This window comes from Salminus brasiliensis, chromosome 6 (assembly GCF_030463535.1).
Source record: "Salminus brasiliensis chromosome 6, fSalBra1.hap2, whole genome shotgun sequence".
In the NCBI taxonomy this organism is placed as follows: Eukaryota; Metazoa; Chordata; class Actinopteri; order Characiformes; family Bryconidae; genus Salminus; species Salminus brasiliensis.
In genome coordinates this window covers 21,336,225-21,342,317 of record NC_132883.1, presented here as the reverse complement: position 1 = coordinate 21,342,317, position 6,093 = coordinate 21,336,225, and positions in this window count along the sequence as shown.

Sequence of the window (6,093 nt, the reverse complement as noted above, 5' to 3'; positions counted from 1 at the left end):
AGGAAAAGTATCTGAGTGTGCTTTCTGAGTTCACTTTTCCTTTTTGCAGTGCATGTAAAGCAATGCGTTTTCTATCTTCTTGTGCATGTGTGAGTTCTGTTAGTGAGTGTTTATGTGCAAGCACTCGAGTATAGAACATTTGTGTCGTGGTTAATTCATCACATCCATTATGGCAATAAATACTGTAGGCATTTTCTGCACAGCACAGAAGCAGAAGTCTGGAAAGTAGTATTTTGCATTTGCACAAATAATAGGTCTGTAGTAGGAGCAGAACAATCAGGTCAATTCTGAACCAAAATGGCTTGGACAATACCACTGAGCCAGCAGATTTTGAAAATCTACCCACTGCATAAAAATAGCACCCAGAATCTGTGAGGCTTGTTAAATCACCCTAAATACATCTGTATGTTCAATACACAAACAGCCACACCTTTTTTTAAGGGAGGTGTGAGATTTTAGTTGATTTGTGATGTTCTGTATCATTAAACAGTCGCTGTAGTGTAGAGGGCAACAACACTGCCCTCCCTGAGGGAGAATAGGGTTCTACTCCCTGACCAGGCAATCTCACCTTGGACCAATAAGAGTCCTTGAGCAAGACTCCTAATGCTATGTTCTCCTACCTGTATAACATGATTTACACACTGTATACACAACAGATATCTAACAATATCTGAATGCTTCCTTGTTAAACGCTCTTACACACATACACACCCCTGTGTTTTGCAGGTTCTGCAACAGGATATATTCATGTCTATATCTTCAAATCGACTTGAGTCATTGTTTATGGAGATAGAAAAGGTATGTGTGCGCGAGCATATGGACAAAATATCTCTGAATGTTTAGCTACTGAACACACTTAGACACACACACACATGCACCACCCTTCTTTCCTCAGTCCAAGCTGACATTATCCGGCTCACAGCAGCTGTCCATATGCGTTGGCTGATCAATAGGCCTCCTCTCGTACCCGTATCGACGACGGAGCGAGTTCATTGATCATGTCCAGCCCCTGAGGCCCGGTCTTCAAATATAATTGGGTGCTAGGATGGGCCTTCAGATGACTGACAGCAGTCCGAGATGATAATAAACTGGGGATCTCTCCGCTGGACCGGCACTGGATCGCATCTGATCGGCTTTAGCGTCCCAAGGCCAAGAGCATGACAAGTTCAGTACCTGGCCCATTTGAGTCTTTTTCTGTTTTCGTACCCGGCTTACGTTATGCATGCAGAGGTGCTGCCGCTGCCACGCTCTGCTGAGATTTCTGCTTACGACTTCATCCTCCACGTTCCACATCAAAACAGCAGGACTATTGATCACCATCATATTCTCTATGCACAACAGCCAGCGTCTAGCTGCACAAGGCCTGTTCTGACTCCATTACCGTGCTGCATATATTCCATTCAGATCAGGCCCCTTTCTTAACTGTAACAAGTGTCTAAGAGATGATGAAAAGCCTTAATAACGGAAAGCGGCCTTATTGATACTTCGTTATTAAGTAGGCCGACTCGCAGCACATTACGAGCCCATTAGAGGCAATAACAAACATGAGATGCTCATTTGTTTCAATGAGCCACAGTGAATATTAGAGATTAATTGACAACGGGGTGTGTATGTGTGTGTGTGTGTGGGGGGGTCTTTTTCCAACCATTAATATCACAAAAAGTTTGGGAGGATGGCAGCCTGCCGTGCATAAATAAGCAAACAAACAAACACTCTCTTAGTCCACAGAAATGCTGGGAGGAAAAAAAAAAACACAACAAAGCTAAAGCATAACAAAGGCCATGAAAAAAGGGACTTATTGCATAAAACAATGAAACAAGAGCAGGATTTGTTTAAATATTCCATGTGTGAATAAATAGCAGCCAGAGCGCAACACAACTATAAAGTAATGAAGCCCTGAATGGGTCCCGCAACAATAAGAAACAGACGATGTGGCTGGGCCAATTGCTAAGCCTGCTTTAGAGTTGCCTTGGCGGCCGGCTGGTGTGTGTGCGTGTGTGTGTGTGTGTGTGTAGCTAGGACGGGCGGCTGAGACAGTTGGGATGCAGAGTTGCCGGGGGCGACGGGGCTGCTGACAGAGGCCAGTGTCCCAGAGCTCGGTGTTCTGATAATGAGGCCTTGCACGCGCACACACACATATATACACACACACATATACACACACCCATATCCACACACAGGCCCAGTGTGGATCCACAGACATGGCCCACTTAGAACTACTAAAAAAGAGGGAACCACTGCACAGAGTGCTATACATCGCCACAACAAAGTAACGCAGCACAGCAATGAACACTGATTTCGCGCCCCTTAATAACACACGTGCTGAAAAGGATTGGTTGCCCCAAAGAAGAAATCAAGCCAAGCACCATTTAGGAACCATCATTTTAAAGAAAGACTTTCCCTTTTTCTCTCAATGGGGCACTGCCAATTAACCCCCAAGCACTAGCTCTAGAGACTAGGTGGATAAGGACTTAACACATGCCTCCTCCGATACATGCAATGCCAGCCACCACTTCTTCTCGAGCTGCCGCCAATGTGGCATCACGGGGCAGCCAGCGCGCCAGGTTGGAAGGAAGGCGCCAGGTTCCCGGTTTCACAACACCAGCTAACAGACCTCTGTGCCGGCGAACATTGTTTAAGAGTGACAAGAGTGAGTTATATACCCACCTGGAAAGAGCACGGTCAATTGTGCTCTCTTTGACTCCGGCTGTTTTTTGGCATTGAGGTGATGGATTTATTTAGGTCCATTACAGCTCAATTAACTATTTGAATTTTCTTTAAAATACCCTTTAAATGATTATTTATAGAATCAAAACAGGTTCTATTTCTCATGTTACAGAAAAAATAAAACTTTGTAGTACTATATTTTTTCACTTTTTAACATAATGTCAGTTGTTTCCAAGTTCTTTCCAAGTTTCCATTTTGGAGATATACTATTTTTTGTTTGTAGAAGAAATCACATCATCATTAGGCATCTTGAGAAGGCAGATTAACCAGAAGCTATATTTCCCCAGAAACTGATTTTCATATTTGCTGGAAGATGCTGTGCACATCATCATCAGGTGATGAGCACTTGAGGTTTACAGCTGTTGCGTACCTGGAGCTTCTACTTGACTTTCTGTTTTTACCATCTGTCTGAAATATCTTTGTTCGCCCTTGCTCTACATTGTTTGCCCTGATTTTCCAACGAAGGCGTCAGTGGTGATGTTGTAATTGCCACTGATGGAAATGCATGGATTAAAGAAGAAGTAGAGAGTCATTCATCAAGCTGCTCACTAATTCTATCTTCTCTTCCTCGTCTGTCTTCTCCCATTCCTTTTTCTTTCTTTTTTTTTTTGTTCTCAAGCTGGCCTTCACCCGGAGTGTGTCGCTGGGGTAGTGCTGAGGGTGTGTGTATGATTTTCGGGTGGAGCTGAGGGCCCAGCACATGAATATTCAGATGAGCTGGAGTTCTCAGAGTGTGGAGGCGCGGTCAGAGCGGCCCTCAGACCTGCCCGGTCTACACTGAGGAGAAAGACAGCGTGAGTGTTAGTGGGTCACCACATACACTGCTGTTCCTACATTCACAATCGGCTCACAGATACATAACTTTTCCTGTTGAATAGTAAAATACAATACAATAAAAACTCTAGAATACCAGAAAGTGAAGTTCTTTGTTTGGGAGCATTAAGAAATAAAAAACAATTATTTATTGATTTACAGTCATTTCTTATTAACTTATCTGCCTTAATATTCAGTTCAAATATTAATTTCATAATAGCATTATCAATCCGATAAAAATAGAATCACTAACACTAAAAATCAACTAATAAATTAAAAGAATGAGAAACCTTTAATTGACCAGTGCTTAATTTCATTTCTTTATATATTTTGATTAAATGTAATAATATTTGATCATTTAAACTATTTGTTTGCTATTAATTTTACATCGTCAGCACCATTTTTTTTACACCATGAGCTTATTACACATGAGCTGTTGTGCTGTTATATGTGCAATTATTACATGCAGTCGCTACACCTAAACACACCATGCTCACTGTTGTGTTTTATAGATACAGCGTCCTGCAGATTCTATATCATTGGAAACACTGATTCCAAACTTTTGAACTGTAGCACACACACCTTACATATACTCTCTTCTGTTTTTTGTTTTTTTAACTTTTTTTTGTTGCTCTTACTCCCAAACCCTCGTGAACACACACAGACACACACACACACACACACACCGTCAGACAGACACACACAAGTGCACGCACACACACCAAAAGGTATTATGCTAATGTGTGCCCCCTGGTCTGTCACTGGAGAGTGAAGGCGAGCTGCTGGCTGGCTCTGTTCGCCTTAGGGCCTCGCCGCACGTTTTGACAGAACATCCCCTGATAGTTAGGATTAGTCCAGCTTGTTTAGGTAAACCAGGAGAGAAAGGAGAGAGAGAGAGAGAGAGAGAGAGAGAGAGAGAGAGAGAGAGAGAGAGAGCAATGGAAGGAAGAATAAAGTAAGGGATAACAATGAGAGAGAGGGTAAGAAGGGGTAAGAGAGACAGGAAGAGCAGTGAGAGGTAGAGAAAGAGGGAGGGAGAGACAGACAGAAAAGAGATAAGAGATGGAAAGCGGGAGAAAAATTAATTTAGTAACAGCTTTTTTTTTAACCAAGCTTTTAATGGTTAACACCAGTCAGTCAGCATGAAGTAAGAACATAAAAATCACTAAATATAACACAGACATTAATGTGGATCATAAAGAAAATCATAAAAAACACAAACAACTGCTCAGGATAAAAACTCTGTCCAAAAATGTCCAGAAAACAGAGCAGTGGAGCAGTATTTAAAATCAGCTCAAATAGGTGTCTTTTAAATACAGCCACAGCATCACTGGCATTCAGTTGGAAAACACGAAAGAGAGAGAGAGAAAGAGAGAGAGAGAGAGAGAGAGAGAGAGAGAGAGGGGGGGGGGGTAATCCAGAGAGAGTTAGGTTTAACCACACTTTCTTTATTTTATCAATTAATCAGATACAAACCTGACACACACCACAATCCAAACCTGAGTCCAGCTTTTTATTCCTATTAAAAGAAACTAATTTGGCTTGTAATTTGGCTTGACCGCAAAAGCACAAAATGGAAACAGGAAGCTTAGAACATTCACTAAAAGCATGAAAAAAAACTGAACCCAAGTCAGCCCCTTAAATAAAACACCCAGTCTGAAACACTACCTGAAACCACTCTGAGGACACTGCAAAAAGAAGAGAGGCAGACGGACAGATTGACGGAAGGAGAGTTGGTAAGCACAAGAAAGAGAGAGAAAGTAAGGGAGAGAGACAAAGAATGTGAGACAAGAACGAGAGGAAAGAATGAAGAAGATAATGCGAGAGATAAGGGATAAGAGAGGGTTGGAAAGGGATAAGAGATAGGACAGAAAGTCGGCAAGAGAAAGTAAGAAGGTGAGAGAGAGAGAGAAAGACGAGAGAGAGAGGAAGAGAAAGAGAGAGAACAGAGATAGAGTTGGAAAGAGCGCGAGGGAGAGAGAGAGAGAGAGAGAGAGCATGCGCGCGAGAGAGAGAGAAAGAGAGCGGGGGTGTTTTCTTAGGGGAGTACAGTGGCTGGGTTTGTGGGAACCAGATGCTTTTATCCCAATATAGATGCAGTGTGTGTTCATCCCCAGTCCGAAATACAGTCAAGCATAAACATCTCATAAACAACTGCCTCAGTATGAGATCAGAACAAAACACACCGTCATTAAGAGCTACACAAGCTCAACCCTGCAAGCAGATCTGTGCTTTTTGTGCTTAAAAGTGTAGGGTGTTGTTTTTTGAACACATCTGTGTGTCCAGTCTTGCGCTCATGGTCTAATCATATTTAACACAGGGAAGGTTGCACTAATGACTCTGTCAGAGATGGGCTCTATTCTTGTGGCCTGTTACATGTATTGGTAAGTGTCCAGGTAATTAGCTGTGCCTTCTTGTAAATACAAGTTTAACCAAATATAATCAAAGATCCCGTCCAATCTAATAGGAAACTGTAGCGGACGGTTCCGATTTAGTCCAAATTCCTAAAAAGTACATTAAAGGTGTGCTATTATTGAGTTAGAATACTCTATG